Below are 19,958 nucleotides of genomic sequence, written 5' to 3'. Positions count from 1 at the left end.
AGTGCAGCGCCAAGTAGCAAAAAGAGGCCTGGTCATTAAGGGGGGTAAATCCTCAGGAGCTCAAGTGGTTAATGCAATGCACATTAATGTGCTCGAACGCCCTACAGTAGTGTTAATGGGCCCTAATGGTTTAGATGCCAGTTAATCTGGTAAAAATGATTACTATTGCACACAGAGACAGACTGGATGATTGATTAGAATGTGATTTCTGTGGATGGTCAGATTGTGTCCTCAAATCGCCAGCCCAATTCTCAGATCTGTGGCCACAATAAGGGCAGGTTCACATGAAAACACGATGCAGGAAAGGTGCATTCCATGTGTGTTTCCCGCACCACAGGTGATCGTGCTGCCCTTGTGGAAATGGGGTACCAGTATATTGTTAAAGGCACCTCAAACACATCTTGCAAGCACATCATGTTTGAAGACACCAAATTGCATGGCACAGCACTACTGTAGCACCCTCCTAGGTAGGTGCTAGGATTTGTATAGTTAGGATAAATATAGCTGTGTTTCTATAGTGGAGTTCTACCTGAAAAAAAAAAAGTCAGCAGCTACAAATCTGTAGCTGCTGACTTTTAAAATACAGCCACTTACCTGTCCCTCGGTCCAGCGGTGTCCTCATCACTGCTGGTTTCACCGACCGTCTTCTCTCCTTGGTGCCGGCATCTTTAGTGTGGGCACCCGGCTGTGACAGCTTGCGGCTTCACAGCTGGGTGCCCACTGCGCATGCACGGGAAGCGCTGCACTTTGTGAATGGCCCCATAGTCTTCTGGGACCTGTCACATGTCCCAGAAGACTATGGGGAGGGAGGACAAAGCATTAAAACAGAACTTCCCCTTTTGGGTGGAACTCCACTTTAACAGAGAGGCTGTTGGGAAAAATGTAATTGGGTTGTCTGCTTAACAGAGTGCTGTGATGGATTAGTAAGGTCTGCTCATGATGCTCTGGTGTTGTTTGAGTTTGTCTGAGTTCCACCTGCCTTCAGGAAGCTATGAGAGCCTTCCAGAAGATATGTAGGTGCTAGTCAAATGAGCAGCATGAATACAGATACAGTCCTGGCCAATTGCAGGGGAAGGTGGCCCCATTGCATGCTGGGAGTGGTATTTATGTTTGAGTACATGGGCTCATGGCTTTCCCTGGAGAGGATTGCACCAGCCAGGCTGGAGGCAGTCTTGCCTTGCCTGGCACTTGCTGCCATGTGGGCCTCGTGTGAGCGACCTGAGGGCCTGAAGTTAGGAAAAGTGGCCCTGGTTTTGCAGTAAGCTGACTGAGAGGAGCTGTCTGCCAAAGATCTGTCTGGTATCACCGGAGAGATTGGAAGGAGGCTGTAAATCTGTCCTTGGACTTGTGAGTACTAACAATGAGAGATCTTGGGGATTCTGTGTGATTTGCTACCCTTCTGGTGCTTGATAGTCAGCGTGGGTCTGAGAAAAAAAGGGAACACTGGCTAGTGTTCTGAAGAGCTTGTCCAACTGTTGCTACGGCAAAGGATTTTGCTCAGTTCGATTACTTTTGGACTGCCACAGTCTGCCGTAACAGGCTGGTACCTGAGGAGCTCAGCCCTGCATCTACTACTACTGCTAAAGGGAATTTGCTCACTCCTAAAACTGCTTGTTGCTACAATTTAAAAAGAAGTCTGCTATTTGCTTTAAGCCAGGATTTCAAAAGTGCTCAACTAAGAGATCAGCTAGATATCCTCAGTGTGAATAGTTCTAATTATGGAGTATCCTACTAAATTCCCCATTCCTATCCCTGGTTCCAGGGGCATCCCTAGGGTTGGTAACACCCTGTACGATAACACTTGGTGACACCCCCTCTGACGATCCCCGCAGAATGGATCGGATCTGCGGACTGAGCATAAAGGATCAGACTCCGATCCATTATGCTCCCCAATCTGCAGATCTGATCCATCCTGCAGGGATTGTCGGCTTTCTTTACAACTTACCTTTTCAAGAAGCGGGTCCGGAGTCACCACGTATAGGTTGCATAGGTCCATCCTGCGGGGATCGTCGGCATGCAACCAAATGGGGTGACACTGGACCCGCTCCAGAAAAAGGTAAGAAGCTAAATTGTAAAGAAAGCCGACGATCCCTGCAGGATGGATCGGATCCATCCTGCGGGGATCGTTGGCTTGCTTTACAACTTACCTTTTCGTGGAGCGGGTCTGGTGTCACCCCGCGGGCACCCCCCGCACCTGCCTCGGGTTGCCACTGCCTGGTTCTACAATAAAACTCAAAAAAACATACATGCTCTAGACTGGCCATTGAAGACAACGAGTGAAAGTGTGTGTGTACCTGGCTGTGAAAAACATACTTGTGCCTGGCTCCGGGGCAAAGCAAGGAGAGACTTGGGCAATAATACAAATGGCTAATCCCGGGATAGCCATACACTATTATGCAGTTTGATGCAGGGCGTTCTTAAAAAAATAATGTTTGCACTACTTTTTCTGTGTTTCAGTGAATTTTGCACCCCTTTTAAATTAATAGGCTGCAAAATGGGGCCACACAGGAACGTGTGAACCGGCTTTCAAGGTGAATTCCACACACTCTTAAATAGACAGTTTATTCTTTTATTTTTTTTTCCATTCAGTCTTCAGTGTACACAACCTTGGCAGACAGCAAAAGCAGGTTGGTGAGATGACTTTTTTCCTTTCCAATTACAGAATACAGCTTGGTCACCTCCTTACCCCCAGCCTATTACTAAATAATGAAAGGTTAGAAGTAGATTCATTAGCTCACCCCTCTGGTAACTGAGCTCTCTCTTACTGTCAACACATGTTCATTCAACACTCTTGATTGGCCACAAGTATTGCCCCTTCCTTTCCCTGTCCTGAGTGATGTTGTACAGAGGACTACAGGCAGATACCAAGTCATGTAACAGCATTCATTGGTGCCTTTTTATCTGCCTGGAGTCTAACTTTTAGGACAACTAAAGCTGTCTGGGCATATGCAATCATATAAATAAATATTCAGTCTCAAATTAACAATGACAAACCTTTTCTATATGAAAAAACAGTTTAAAAATTGGATATAAATGTTTAAGGCTTCCCTTAAAGTGATACTAAATGCTGATATTTAAAAAAAAAAAATAACAAATATGATATACTTACCTGCTCTGTGCAAGGGGTTTGCACAGAGCAGCCCCGATCCTCCTATTCTTGTGTCCTCCGCCGGCGCTCCTGGCACCTCTCTCTTGTCAAGTTCCCCCATTGCAATCTGCTTGGTACATGCTTGCTCCCGAGCCCCACTCTATGTGTTCAGAAGACATACAGAAAAGGGCTCGGCGCAGCCCGTTCCCTCCTCATTGGCTGTGATTGACAGCAGTAGGAGCCAATGGCTCCCACTCCTCTCTATTAGGCCAGATGTAAAACCTAAAAGGTGATAAAACTGTTCCTGTAACTGATTATAAAGTGTGAACTGGAGTTTGGCTTCAATTTGTTATTGTATTCAAATCTTCTAATACATTTAACACCCCCCCTTCACCAGACTGCCAATGCTGTTGTCTGCTGTGTCTTGTTCTCATTTCTCCAGAGTGGTGTCTCACTTATACAATAGGCGTGTTACTGGCCAGATGACAAGGTAAAAACAGAGAGCAAAAGACAAAGAAAAGAAAACTGATGCAGCCACCATATCAAATGATTGGTAAGCTGCAATATAAGCTGGTTTTTGGTTTAACACCACTTGAATTTTTTAATATATAAAGCTAGTGTAATTTCCATTCTGGTGTGTCTGTATACATATGGTTATTGTTATATGCTGGCTGCAGTAGTTCATCTGCTCCAAAATACTTTGATTAGATTACTAGTTAATTTCCAATGAAGAGAATTCAGTCTGCTCACAGAGGCCTTGTCCTGGGTGGAGGCACTGCCAGCTTTAATATCAAACCCACTCTCGCACTAAGTGAATGTTCTGGTTCTCTTATTTACTTGCAGGAATAGGGCAATATCTTGTATGGGGAGGGACATTTGTCATAACCCCCACAAAAGAGAGTTTGTAGGTGTAGTGGCCAGCCCTTCTGTAAATGCGAATGTTCGGACAAGCATTTGAGATGACACCCATTAGTTGAGGTCGAGGTGGCGAGAGATGCGGACAGACTCTAAAACATTTCATATTTAGTCTACCATATGAGTATACTATACAATGTTGGGCCAATGGAAGCAAATCATTAGGGTGGGGAAGCATTTGCACCATTTTAGCAGTGACACATCCGTATGCATTTTATTAGACCCTTCTCACAGCTCTGGAAGTTTCTGCAAGTCCAAGAACAATGCGCAAAAACCATATATTCTTCTTAGTGGTCTAATAGGAGGGGTAGGGGGCTAAGCCTGTAAAAAGTGTTGGGGTTTGCCATTGCTGACCTTCATAAATTGCTGTTACACTGACCCTCAGGCTTTGATCAAACCTGAGCCACCGATTTACATACAATGAGTATGCAGATTATGAAAGACAGAATGAAGTTAGACATCGTTATCTACACACTTGCACTGGGTTAAACCCTGTACACATGATAAGAATATTGAACGAATGGTCATCTGTTTTTTTTTTCGCATGCCAGTCTCATATCATTAATGAAGAGTTTACTAAAGTTACAAAAATTCTTGTAGGACAGAATAAAAATTTGGAAGTGATGTCATGTATTGTAATGTATTTGTATTGTATTTTCGGATGAAAACTGTACTGATTAAATGAAAATTATACAGTCTTGTATCATACAAGAAAAATTTTTGTTCTTGTTTTTTGTAATAATGTCGGACGAAACACACCTACCTGCTTGTAGGCAGCTGCAGCTAGATAGTCTGCCTTTAGGTGACTCTGTTCAAGAATAGTGTATGGTTACAGAAAACAGTATCATCAGGTGCTAGTCTTCTTTTGGTTAGAGCCCTCCTGTAGTGAAGTCATGGGTGAATCAGAGCCCAGTTATAAGGCAGGATGGGAGGAGCCCTAGTGCACTTGGGGCATAGAGGGCAATCACCCAACACCAGTACAGCTGTAGCTAGCACATGGAGGCCCTGGACAGGGCTGAAGGCTGGGGAGAAGTGGACCTGCACCTAGGAGAGCCGTCTGTAGACTTCCTGAACCTTATTGATGTGGGGGCTAGGGCGGATTGCAAAAGGCCATTGGGCCTGGGCAAGAGTTCCCTGGGTAAGGCTATTCCCCTGGAGAGTTCCAGGAGAGGTGTACCTATGTAGGAAGGGATTACAGAGATCTCATTATGACTCCGGGTGGAGGGACAGACTGTCAGAGGGAAGATAGCTGTTTAAAGTGCTGCATATGCTTTAACATATGACTGCTGCGGATCGTGCACTAAATGTTATTTGGCAATATACTGTACCATAATGGAAATACACTGTCCAGAAGAACCACCAGAAAAGAACAGTAACTTTACTTATGTGTGGACATTCTTTCCTTTGGGGATATAAAGGTCAACAGCTGGGAATGTCATATGAAGGCCTCTGGAGTGGGGAACAGTATGGTGGAGGGTATAGCTTCAGCAGGAGAGTTATTTTTCTAGAAAGGACAGGAGCGGAGCAGTGACTTGTGATTTGATGCCAACATCCAGCATGCGCAGCTCAGCATACATCACTGACTTGGTCCCTGTGTGCCAGGAAGACTAATGCCTTTTCATGAGCAGCAGTTACGTCATCCTCTGCCAGCCAATGGAGATGCCTGAAGATTGGCATCCAGGGAGAAGATGTCGATGCTGGACAGGGAACCAGACCAATGGAGAGGAGGTAAGTAAAGGGCCTTTAGTTCCACTTTAAGTGAGAGGTTAGAAGTTAAATTGGAGTCCACAAAAAGCCACCATATGATTCAGCCTACCAGCCTATGATTAATGCTTCGGCTGAAGCTCGTTATTTTCCTACTGTGACTATGGATGTTCATTACTGCCGATTATTTTAACAATAAAGGAGTATCACAGATCGCATATGGTCTCCAGCTTTTCTATTGATTTTATGCTATTGAGCTATACCGAAGCCTAGCTGTTGAGACCTACATCCCAGGAACACAATTTGGCTATGAAGGTTGAGCCATTGTCGCTTTAAGCCTATCAGACTCTCTCTATAACTGAAGTATCTCTTTAGGTTGAACAAACCCTTTAAGTTTGCCTTAGGTAGGAACCCTAGTCTGCAGGTTCTCTTTTTGGTGGGGACTGATGTAAATTGTTCAAGGTACTCTATAAGTTGGTGCAGAATTTGCAGTTACATGACTGAATTACAAAAACACATATAAGAAACACGTCGACTTCTCTGATAAAGTCCTTGCTGGCTTCTTCCTTTCTTTAAATACATCAAAGATGCTTTGATCGCTCTCAGGACAGATCCTCAGTCTCCAGGATTTCTCTTCTGTCTTCCTACAGCTCTAGAATAGAAGGAGGCTGACAAAAAGACATCATTAGCGGTTTCAATTTCAGCCCCCTGGTGTCCCCCATCCCTCCCTCTCTAATCCTATTAAGGTTCTCATATTCATTGGCCTTTTTCCCTAAGTGACCCAACAGCAGGGAAAGGTAGACTCTGCTGACCTTTGGACACCATCTTATTAAGATCACAACAGCTACAGAATCAGCCTATCAGCATCTCATTACAGGATCAGAGGCTGGTCTCATGCCATCACCAGGAGCTTGTACCTCAGTATACAAAGCTGCATACTGTGTTCAGCTCCAAATTCTACTCTCCATAATCTCCTGCTAGAACACCGACCACCTGAAAATTTGCGATGAAGCACAATATCGACTTAACAGCATGGGTGGCCTGTGAAGGTTCCCCAAGTTCTTCTCTGTTGGGCTAAACTTAAAGAAGACCTTCAGTAACTTTACAAGTCTGCAAGAATACATTCCTGACATTTTACAAAATGCACCAACGCCAGGGGCGGACTGACCATTTGGAAACTCGGGCACTGTCCGAGGGCCCGGGGCCAGTAGGGGGCCCCATGAGATGCCCCTGGTACCTTTTTCATAGGCTTTTTTGAGTTTGGGCAAGGACACAGGGGCCCCATGATCCCCTATTGCCCGGGGCCCCATGAGTTGACCAACGCTATATTTTTTTAAAAACAGCTCCACATTTTATAATTAAAATGCAGTCGTTTAACCCAAAGTGACTTTGTCTAGGCTGAGATTGTGGTATCAGTTTTCTACAGGTTGGAGGAAGCTTTTCATCAGTCTCCTCTCCCCCACTGATCACTCAGACTGTACATTGTAGCTTTGTAGCACGCCACAAGGCAGACATTTGTGAACATGTGCAGGCACCAAGGTCTATATGATTGTGACATGAGTTGGCATCTCAGTCCAGGAAGTAGGATAATACCTAAACAAAAATGGCTACCTTCTGGACAGTAATTGTAAATAATAAACTTTTCCAGTGTCAGTGAAAATATTTAAAAAATTCCCAAAATTCAAAAATAATTCATCCAAATTCTGATTCATAATCACTGTGTAACTTCAAAAATGCCGTGTACCTCCAAAAGAAGGAAAACTGGATAGTGTATTATCCTCAATAAAACAGTGATTAAATCATATTTATAATAATTAAATCCGAAAAGAAAAACTTTTTATGTGCAAATAAAAAACACAAAAACGTGAAAAAACACGTGAGACAGTGAAGCGCTCTGTGTACACTTCTATATACACATTCCTCTATGAACACTCTGTGAACACATCTAAGTGGCTGAATAACATACCCTTACCCTAAATATATATTATACAAGCCTCCAGAGATAGTAATCCAGTGGATCCTCACTTCATTAGCAAACTTCCCACAGGATTACCTACAGATCCCAAATTAATCCTTCTTTCTCATCATGCCTTCGTTTCTCTTCATGTCATTCATAGAAGAAATAATAGCTATAAAGTATAATATAATAGTATATTCAATTTGTAAAAGATCCAGACTTTAATTATTGTGCTTACATTTAAAAATAGTTTATAACACATATATTCCCATTACAAGCAGCTTCCAGGAATGCCGAATGTAGTATAACCTCACTTAAGATGGCCGCTCCGCCACTTCCGGATCTCGTGCAACGTCCCTTGACGCATTTCATCACTTCCTGACTTCCTCATAAGGGGTACCTTCTGGAGACAAAAGCAGACAAGGCTCATGTCAAGAGAATATTATGATCTCTGTGAAAAGTAACAAATACCTGGAAGTGTGAAACTTTCACATTTCCTGGCATGCTTGCGCTTAACAGTTGAAAATATATCTGATGCTAGGTCTACATTGCATTTTTCAATGGCGCAAAGTGTGTTACAATTCTACTGCTTAAATTATTCAAGTAGACAGGATGCCAAGAATCAACCAAAGTTTGATTTTGGTCCAAAATGTCTTTAACCCCTTCATGCCGTGCCTCCCGGCCCTTTAAGGGTTTCAGAAGTCGGGAGGTGGGGTGGGGTTTAGGGTCATGTGACCACTGTGACACGCCGTCACGGCGGTCACATGATCGGGAAAGGTCCCGATCGAAAGAGGAGATCGGGACCTTTCCGTGAGTACCGGCCGGACATGTGTGCTGGGAGCATGCAGGGCGCGCGCTCTCAGCACATATGTTCTCTTTCAATAGAACGCAAATGTGCGGCCACTTGGCGTCTAGGCCCAGAATCCGGGAGGCGGCACATTTGCGTTCGGCCGGCGTGAAGAGGTTAAGTAAAAGGTTGGGAGGAGTCGGGAAGGTTTTTTTTCGTGATAGCAAGCTCTATCCAATGCCCAAAAGAACACCTAATTATCTTCAGGGACAGAAGGAAGGACCTGAACATTGCAAGCAATACTGGAATCAGAAGTTTGCTGCATGGATAATAAGATCATTTTATAATGTACCCTGTTATTGTTTGTTTTTAACATATTTACAGCTGTTTTCATCTTTTAATAGTTATTTACAACCTTAAAGAATATGTATACCAGACATTTCATTCCAGATATGTGCCTGCTGTACAATGTAGTTGTACGAAAAAGTATCCTGTTCTCTTTGTATTGCTTCCTTTGTGTGAAATTCCTGGTGTTCCTACTAGTCCCTCTCTTTCCTATTAAAAACTGACCACACTAGGAAAGCACAGCATGGGGTCAGTTTTTTAACTGTGCTGGGAACCCTAGTGTGCTCTCCTCCAACGAACAGATTTGTGCTGACACGACCCCTCTGCACAGCCATTCACTGGGAAGATCAGTGTGCAGTTGTTTCTCCTCCCCCAGCTTTTATGCAGTTGAGAACAGAGGGAATGTGATCACTTAAAAAAAAAGGGATAAAAAGGTATTTATAATGTTTTTATATTGATACACAAATGTTTTGCCTTCCAATTTTACTTTAAACTGAATGGGCTGTTTTTCAAGGTGAGGGGTTACCATCACTTTAAAGTTTTCACATTTATTAAATAAGTTTTATTCTAAATGTTGCAATTTTGAAGTTACTTCCAGTATGCTAAAAGTTTTAAACAAAGCCTTTATCATTTTTTTCCTTTATACTATACTTAAAAGGTTAGTTCCCCATAAAGTGATATCCAGTTTTAGGTAGAATCTGGTGGACTGAATTGGGCAATGGATTCTTATAATCTAACAGTGAGATTTCCCTGCCATAATTCCCCACATATGATTGAATTCACTAGCAGATATGCAAGACTGAAATATCGATTTTGACTTAATATGATAGCTTATCTGCAGAGATTTAAAAAAAAATACTTTTAGGGCTGGTTCACACTACAGAAACGCAGTCTAGATGCGTTCCAGGTGTGTTTTTGCCATGTGCGTTTTTTACGCATTTTTGGCACGTTCCGGTGCGTTTTTGACGTGTTCCAGTGCATTTTTTATGCATTCCAGTTAATTTTTTCCCCTCTATTTTTCTTCAATATAAATAGGGACATGTGTGTTCCAGTGCGTTTTTGGTGCATCTTTTGTGTGTTTTACCCCATTCCAGTACAGTTCTGTGCAGAACAAAATGCAGCCTGTTCAATTTTTTTTTCTGCAACCGGAACGCACTGGCACTGCAAGCACTGATGTGAACTATGACATTGACAACCTCATAACCTACTTTCTGTGTGTTTTGGATGCAGAAAAAAAGCAACTGAAAGGCATGTAGTGTGAACTGGCCCTTAGGACTTGTTTGGACTTGTGGACCTGTGGTTGGAGGGCTGTAAAAACACACTGTTGAGTAACATTTTTAATGCCCCCTTAACATATTTAATGCCCCCTCTCTTTTTCTTTAATTTAAATAGGGACATGTGCGTTCCAGTGCGTTTTTTATGCGTTTTACTGCGTTCCAGTACAGTTCTGTACAGAAAAAATGCAGCATGTTCTACTTTTTTTTTTCTCCAACTGGAATGCACTGGAACTGCAGCACTGGTACGAACTATGACATTGACAACCAAATAACCTACTTTCTGTGTGTTTCGTATGTAGAAAAAAAGCAACTGAAAGGCATGTAGTGTGAACTGGCCCTTAAGGCTTGTTTGGACTTGTGGACCTGTGGTTGGAGGGATGTAAAAACACACTGTTGAGTAACATTTTTAATGCCCCCTCTCTTTTTCTTCAAATTAAATAGGGACATGTGCATTCCAGTGCATTGTTGGTACGTTTTTTATGCGTTTTACCACCTCCAGTACAGTTCTGTGCAGAAAAAATGCAGCCTGTTCTACTTTTTTTTCTGCAACTGGAACACACTGGAACTGCAAGCACTGATGTGAACTATGACATTGACAACCAAATAACCTACTTTCTGTGTATTTCGGATGCAGAAAAACAGCAATTGAAAGGCATGTAGTGTGAACTGGCCCTTAGGGCTTGTTTGGACTTGTGGACCTGTGGTTGGAGGGCTGTAAAAACACACTGTCGAGTAACATTTTTAATGCCCCCCTTAAGTTGCAAGCAGTTAACAGGGGTTTTTCCCATGCTGTGGGTACTGGAAATATTATTTTCCAGTTCAATAGCACTGCCAAACGCCCACCAATAGTACTGCCAAATGGGACCCATTCAAACAAGATGGTGCAGCATTTACGGTGTTAAAACAGACAATGAGAAGACAACATGTCGCCTGCTCACTGCCTGTTCAGATTGCTTTCCGAGGCATGACAATCTTGCCACACTACTAAACTTACCTTTTATCCTCTGCAAAGAGCACTGTATAGAACTGCCCTCCCCCCACACACACAGCCATTGAACAGCTCCCCGTTGTGGCTTGTTGATGCCCTATGGTGAGCAGAGGGTTAAAGAGAAGGAACAGGTGCAGTATGGACAGTTATCTTCCCCTCTCAAATGAAATTAACCGCAAAGCTGACTTTCATATACAGGCTAGCAGGAGTCCAGGCCTCTGATAATGAAGCCATTTTCTATAGTGTCCCACTCAGCAGGCACACCAAAACAATAAAAGGCTCTGGGGGGAATGGCCAGAGATAGGAAAGGACAAGTGTACTTGGGGCAGAAGTCTCTAAATGATGGTCCTATTCTCTCTCCTATCACACACTGGTAATACTTCTAGGAAAGAACCAGGGAAACCTTCCAATGAAAAGATCTAGTAAACATTAAAAAGTTGGGTTGTCTATAGATGGGGCAATTATGAGAAGGTCTCACCAAGATTCTGTAGACATTCATTCCAACATTGGTGTCTGTTTGGGCCAACCATCCGGCCTGAGCGCTGTGACTTGAAGGAAGCACATTCATGGAATAGGGCTGAGAACATTTAGCACAGGGGCAAACACAGCTAACTGGCCCTTTCATAGAAAAGACAGTTGGGGTTGATTTACTAAAACTAGAGAGGGCAAAATCTGGTGCTGCTCTGCATAGAAACCAATCAGCTTCTAGGTTTTTGTCAAAGCTTAATTGAACAAGCTGAAGTTAGAAGCTGGTTGGCTACCATGCACAGCTGCACCAGATTTTGTCCTCCCCAAGTTTAGTAAGTCCACCCCAGCTGCCTGTGGGCCAAAGAAAATGTACCACACTGTGTGCCATGGTGTGGATGAGATTGGTGGACATGATAAAATGTGGTTGTTCCTATAGGACACAGGTGTCAAACTGGCAGCCCTCCAGCTGTTGCCAAACTGCAAGTCCCATGAAGCATTTCAAGATTGACAGTTACAAGCATGACTCCCAAAGGCAGAGGCATGATGGGACTTGTAGTTTGGCAACAGCTGGAAGGCCGCCAGTTTGACACCCCTGCTATAGGACATGGTGTATTGTGACTTCCTCCAGCATCAGCTTCCTTTGCAACTTTCTGTATTCAGTCACATGACATCTCATATCCATCAAGGAAGATGGTGCTGGGTGCTGGTGCTGGGAGAGGTATCTGAATTTCTGAATTACAATAGTAATGAATTTAAACAAATCCGAAATACCAAAACAAAATTTTGGCCAAATTTGAAAATAGAATTAGAAAACACATTTGAAATATACACATATTCCTGAATATTGCTGATTTCCTTCAAAGACTGTGTGTATTAGTGTTCACACTGGTATTGAAAGCAGTCATTTGAGGGGCATTTTTAACGCTTCTCAAATGCCTATGCAAATGATACTATGGGCAGCACACATTATCAAAACATGAAGTGATAGCATTGTGTCGCTTCAAAATTGAAGCCTCATGTCGAATCAGGAGGAGTTTGAATCCTTTCAAGTCTATGGTGATGCTTCACAAAAGTGCTGGCAGGCCTGTGAAGGGCATTTGCTGTGTGGTTGCGATGCGTTAATAACATTACAGTTTATTATAGGCATTTGTGGTGAGATTTTAATGCTCGTAAAATGCTTATAAAACACTTCAAAACTGCACATAGGGCGTTTGGTGAGCATTTTTAATGCTTGTAAAAAGACAGTCTAATGCCCATACTACAGTTCAGTAACTCCTGTCTAATGCCTATACTAACACTATAGGAGCATTTGGTAAGAGTTGGAAATTTAGTCAAGTGTGAACAAGTCTATAGCTGTCTTCCAAAATTTGAATTTCGAAAAGAATAGAATAGAATAAAACATTGTATAATAAAAGAGAATATAAAAGAATAGAATAGAAAATAATAGAATAAAATAGCTTTGAATAGCATAGAACAGAATAGAACAGAACATTAAAGAATAGAATAAAATAGAACAGAAAATAAGGGAATATAAAAGAATATACTGAATAGAAAATAACAGAATAGAATAGAATAGAATAGAATACAGTAAAACAGAACAGAATAGAAATGAGTACAGTAAAACAGAACAGAATGGAGTAGAATAGAAAATAAAAGAATAGAATAAAATAAAATAGAAAATAAAGAAGTAGAATAGAAAAGAATAGACAATAAAAGAATAGAATAGAAAAAAACAATAGAATGGAATAGAATAGAATAAAATATAGAGAATATAACCGTCTTCTGAAATTAGAATTTTGAACAGAATAAATTTGAATTTGAACTAAAAAACAAATAAACAAAACTAAATGAAATGTAATGAAACAAATTTAACTAAACAAAATTATGTAAATAACGAATCGAAACAAAACAAAACAATTAGTTTTCGTTTTGCACATGTCTACCATAATCGCAGTTCTAAAAAAGGAACAGGTATATAGAGCCTCCAGGTCCCCCTCTGAGAGTAAAGTGGAAATAAAGGTTTGTTTTCTTTTTTTTTTAATAACAAACATGTTATACTTATCTGCCAATGGACACATACAATGCAGCTCAGCCCTGCCCCCTGCTCCCACCTCACAGGATTTGATTGACAGCAGCAGGAGCCAATGGCTCCTGCTACTGCCTTCATGTGTAGTGAAGAGAGAGAGCAGCACCGTTGCTTTCAGACACAGTATTTTTACCATAATTTAGAGAATAATGACAACATAGCAATAACAATGTGTCCACCTTGTCCAAAATTGAAGAAAAAAGGTTTTGGGTATACATACCCTTAAAGAAGAATTCATCCTGGACCAATCTAACTATGTACATACCATACCTGTGGGATCCCTTTAGAAGCTGGAAATCACTGTAGTAGACACTGCTAATCTAGTGATCTCCACTCACTTCTGGGTCCTGTGCTGATCGACTGACCTGCTGCATTGTGAACACAGGAGGTCAGCCACTGGGCACAGGTGCCATTCATTTGGATTTTTTGTAATTCGTCCTCCCTCCCAGTGCTCCACCTTGCCCAATCAGAGAAGATTTTGCATTCATTGAGAAAATGCAAGGTTATCTCTGAATGGCTCCCATGCCAAATGGCAGACCTTCTTTATTTACAATGCAGCAGGACAGCCACTCAGCACAGGACCCAGAAACATGTGGAGATCACTGGAGTAGAGGTGTCTACTACAGCAATTTCCAGCTTCTAGAGCAGCCTTGAAAAAGCTTTCTGGTCTCAGGGAACCCCTGCTAAAAATGACTACATCTACAAGTCATGATACATTGGTGTGATGGTCAGTGGGAAGAATGCTCCTTACACTTGTGGTCATTGGGAAGAATTACCCCTTACAAATAACTAAAAAGATCAATGGTGTCAGTGGGAAGTTATCTGAGAGGTAGAAATTGCTCATTGCTCAAGGAGCCCCTTGCAACCTTTGAAGGAGCCCTAGAAATTGCTGTTTGCTCAAGAAACACCTTGCAATCTTTCAAGAAACCCTAGAAATTGCTCTTTGCTCAAGGAACCCCTTGCAACATTTGAAGGAACCCTAGAAATTGCTCTTTACTCAAGAAACACCTTGCAACCTTTGAAGGAACTCTAGAAATTGCTCTTTCCTCAAGAAAAACCTTGCAACCTTTCAAGGAACCCTAGAAATTGCTCATTGCTCAAGGAACCCCTTGCAACCTTTGAAGGAGCCTTAGGGTTCCATGGGACCATAGAAATTGCTCATTGACCAAGGAACCCCTTGCAACCTTTGAAGGAACCCTAGGGTTCCATGGGACCATAGAAATTGCTCATTGCTCATGGAACCCCTTGCAACCTTTGAAGGAACCCTAGAAATTGCTTTTTGCTCAAGAAACACCTTGCAACCTTTCAAGAAACTCTAGAAATTGCTCTTTGCTTAAGGAACCCCTTGCAACCTTTGTAGGAACCCTAGAAATTGCTCTTTGCTCAAGGAACCCCTTGCAACCTTTGAAGGAACCCTAGAAATTGCTTTTTGCTCACGAAACACCTTGCAACCTTTCAAGAAACTCTAGAAATTGCTCTTTGCTTAAGGAATTCCTTGCAACCTTTGTAGGAACCCTAGAAATTGCTCTTTGCTCAAGAAACACCTTGCAACCTTTGAAGGAACCCTAGAAATTGCTCATTGCGCAAGGAACCCCTTGCAACCTTTGAAGGAACCCTAGGGTTTCATGGGACCATATAAATTTCTCATTGCTCAAGGAACCCCTTGCAACCTTTCAAGGAACCCTCGAAATTGCTCATTGCTCAAGGAACCCCTTGCAACCTTTAAAGGAACCCTAGGGTTCCATGGGGCCATAGAAATTGCTCAAGGAACCCCTTTCAACCTTTGAAGGAACCCTAGAAATTGCTCATTGCTCAAGGAACCCTTTGCAACCTTTAAAGGAACCCCAGGATTCCATGGGACCATTGAAATTGATCATTGCTCAAGGAACTCTTTGCAACCTTTGAAGGAACCCTAGAAATTGCTCATTGCTCAAGGAACCCCTTGCAAACTTTGAAGGAACCCTAGGGTTCCATGGGACCATGGAAATTGCTCATTGCTCAAGGAACCCCTTGCAACCTTTGAAGGAACCCTAGGGTTCCATGGGACCATAGAAATTGCTCATTGCTCAAGGAATCCCTTGAAACCTTTCAAGGAACCCTAGAAATTGCTCATTGCTCAAGGAACCCCTTGCAACTTTTGAAGGAACCCTAGAAATTGCTCATTGCTCAAGGAACCCCTTGCAACCTTTGATGGAACCCTAGGGTTCCATGTGACCATAGAAATTGCTCATTGCTCAAGGAATCCCTTGAAACCTTTGAAGGAATCCTAGAAATTGCTCACTGCTCAAGGAACCCCATGCAACCTTTGAAGGAACCTTGGGGTTCCATGGAACACTGGTTGAGAAACCCTGGTCTAGAGGGATCCCACAAGTATAGTATATGCATGCTTTAGTTACATTGGGCCGAGCTGGACCAGTATAATGATGTATATATTATCTATACCGGTATTCTTTCTTGTAAAAACATTTGGGAGACAAATAGCACATTAATTTATATAGGTGAGATCCAAGAGGGAGGCTGAGAGCAATACAAAGTAATCTGGGTGTTATAGAGGTACTGTCCCTCTAAAATAGGGATAGTTTGCTAAACAAAGCGCAAAATTCTTTTCAACACCAAGGTTAGCAGACCCTCGTAAAATGATCAGATCTCTACCTAGCAGAATTCAGCTTAAAAAAAATAAATTGCAATATATTTTAACTTGTGTGGGAATTGAACAAGCAAATGGTCATTTAATGAAATCACACAGATAAAGACAAGGTGTCATCAGCGGTCATCTATCACATGCAGACAATAAGCACAAAAGCTCTGCATCTTTCTTTTAACAAGATAACCTCGTCTCCACCTACTTTACTTCCATAATACTCTAGAAAGGGGCTGTCATGGGAATAATAGGGGGCTGCAGAAAAGATATATGATCTCTTTATATGTCCTTCTGTGCTAATGGTCTTGTCACCAGTGTCAGATCTCTGCCACTATGAAAAGTGTTTTTTGTTTTTGTTTCTCTTGCATACAATATGGCGGAGGATAACACAGAATTGGTTAGCAGGAAAAATGAACTGGCATACAATGAATGACATGCAATAAATTTCTCAGTGGTGAGAAAGTGGAGTCAGTTAATGCAGAGAGTCTTAAAACCAGAAAATAACTTTCTTAAAGGGGCATTCCACTTCAAACAAAAATTGGGTTCTCCACCTGGCATCTTTCCTTAGAAACATGTCCTAGATTGAAATAATGCTTTATGCATCACATGAGTATTATTTTTTACAGAGTAATTCTGTGTTTTGCTCTGGCTGGCAGCATGGCATAGAACTGGACAGAGTGGACTTTAAAAGAAACTTTGGATAGAGGTAAAGCTGAACCCCAGGTACTTTTTTTGCACAGTTACATTGATCCAGCTTGGACCAATCTAAGTACACATATTTCATACCTTTGGGACCATTGTAGATGCAGACAGTCACTGTAGTAGTCACTGCTACTACAGCAATTACTGACTTCTTCTGGATCCTGTGCTGAAAGGCTGCCCTTCTGCTTAGTGAACACAGGGGGTCTTCTTTATTTTTTTTAAAGTGTTACTAAACCCACAAAAGCAAAATCAGTCTGTATATGCAGGAAAACATGCTTGTTATACTCACTGTGGGGTTAATTATCTGCATTCTGTAAAAAGGATGTTTGACCCTTTCGTCTCTGCCCCTCCTCTTGTTGAAATGTCTACCTGATACAGACTGAACCTATGGTCATATGCACATGCTCAGTTTGGTGTGTATTGCTAGAGAGGGTTTTTTTTTCCCTTGGGAGAGCATGTGATCAGCACAGGGCCAATCAGCACTGTCCAGACAGAGGGTCAGAGGTTTCACATCCTCCTAGAGCAGAAAAAAAACTCCTACAAACTTTAACCTGTGCTCTGCTGAAGTCACAAGACTGCTCTAACTGCTAATGAGAAAAGGTATTTAGCAGTTTATATTTACTAAAATAATTGCATTTCCATGTTGTGTGTACTGTGGGAGGCCAGATATAGTGAATGCAGGGTCCTTGGTTTACTATCATTTTAAGGAATACAAGGTGTCTTCAGATTGAATGGTGTGACATCATGACACAACTGCCTTGCCTCTACACCTTGTCCAATCAGAGAACATTTTATATTTATTGAACAAAAAAAAATACAAGGTGTTCTGTGAATGGCGGCTATGGCCAGTAAGAAACCCCCTGAGGTTGATTTACCAAAAATGAAGAGTGCAAAATCTGGTGCAGCTCTGCATAGAAACCAATCTGCTTCTAGGTTTTATTGTCAAGGCTTAATTGAGGAAGCTGAAGTTAGAAGCTGATTGGTTTCCATGGACAGCTGCATCAGATTTTGCACTCTTCATTTTTAGTATATCATCCACCTCCCTTGTTCACTGTATGTACAAATGTACCTGCCTATTTGCAATTTTCTTTAGAAATTACACTGAGCTACTCATGCTGGAATCAATGATCTCCTGTGCGCATGCATGGCAGTTACGTCAAGATGGCCAGAGATCCTGGACCGAGAAAAACAACAAGATTTTAATTCAACGTTAAAGTGGAACTTTCCCCATAACAACTTGGTAAAAATAATGTTCTTTAGCAAAGAGCATACATTCCACATGAATAATTTGCTACCAAAATGAGTGTGTGCTTTAAATGTGATCAGCTGTGTCCAATCACAGCTGATCACATGTAAACACGGAAATGCCGGTTATCGGCATTTCTCTCCTCTCGAGCTGTCACGCTGACAGCTCGAGAGGAGAGGAGAGCCGGTAATCGGCTTTCCGCAGAGGGGACATGTACACTGATCATCAGGACACTGATGATCAGTGTGCCCTGATGATCAGTGTGGCCCCAGAAGTGCCACCTGTCAGTGCTCATCAGTGCCTCGTGCCAGTGCCCATCAGTGCCACGTGCCAGTGCCCATCAGTGCCACATATCAGTGCATACCAGTGCACATCAATGCCACATATCAGTGCCCATCTGAGCTGCCTTTCAATGTCACCCATCAGTGCCAGTCAGTGCCACCTATCAATGCAAATCAGTGCCACCTATCAGTGCTGCCAATCAGTGCCGCCTAACAGTGCCAGTCAGTGCCGCCTATCGGTGCTGCCTATCAGTGCCATATATCAGTGTCATGTATCAGTGCTGCCTTTCAGTGCCCATCAGTGATGCCTGTCAGTGCCCATCAGTGCCACCTATCAGTGTCAATCAGTGCAGCCTATCAGTGCCCATCTCTGCAGCCTCAATAGCGCACATCAGTGAAGGAGAAAAACCACTTATTTACAAAATTGTATAACAAAAACTAAGAAAAAACTTTTTTTTTCAAAATTTTCAGTGGTTTTTGGTTTGTTTAAGAAAAATAAAAATCCCAGAGGTGATTAAATACCACCAAAAGAATGCTCTATCTGTCTCAAAAAAATGATAAAAATTTCATATGGGTACAGTGTTGCATGACCGCACAATTGTCATTCAAAGTGTGACAGCACTGAAAGCTGGAAATTGGCCTGGGCAGGAAGGGGGTATAAGTGCCCTGTAGGCTAGTGGTTAAAAATACAAATCTACATTTTTGGAATGCATTTACAAATATATCTAAAAATATATGTTACGATTACTATTTTATATGTAAAAAAAAATCTGAAGAATATGTTATTAAAAAATATATTTTTCAGATTTTTTTAACATTAAAAAAGTAATTTTATATTTTTACATATATGTGTAAATGCATTCCAAAAATGTAGATTTGTATTTTTAAAGACACAGTGTATTTGAAATGTATTTTAAAAAATATTTTTCATTTATTTTGTAATAAACACGCATTTCAACATTCAATATATATATACAGTGTATATATATATATATATGTATATATATATATTTATTTATTGAAATATATTGAATATGGCCACAATTGTAGCATTTTAAATATATGTCAAAATATTTGGAAAGAATATTTTTTAAATATATTTAAAATATATTTTTCTTCGATATGAGTCTGAAGAGATGCTGGAGGGTCTTCTGTGGTTTTCATTACAACACTTGGACTGATCAGTTGGATAAAATAGACAGACAGCTACCCCCCACTGACTCTGAGGCAGTGCATTGGAATGGGCTGTCCCTATATCTATAGAATAGAAGCAAGTAAGGGTTGACAAATAATTCCTTACTGTGGAAAAAAAATAAACTTTAAACTCAAAGTGATCCTGCTGCAGATCCATCCATATAATGGTCCAGAATAAAGATTCTTGTGTATAGAAATCCTATTTATTACCGTTATATACACACACTGTATATAATGCTGTTAGATTGTAAGCTCTTATGAGCAGGACCCTCTTAATCC

The sequence above is a fragment of the Staurois parvus genome, unplaced genomic scaffold (genome assembly GCF_062004578.1).
Source record: "Staurois parvus isolate SC_StPar_1 unplaced genomic scaffold, SC_StPar_1.0 ptg000154l, whole genome shotgun sequence".
Taxonomy (NCBI): Eukaryota; Metazoa; Chordata; class Amphibia; order Anura; family Ranidae; genus Staurois; species Staurois parvus.
Note: the sequence above shows the minus strand (reverse complement) of the source record.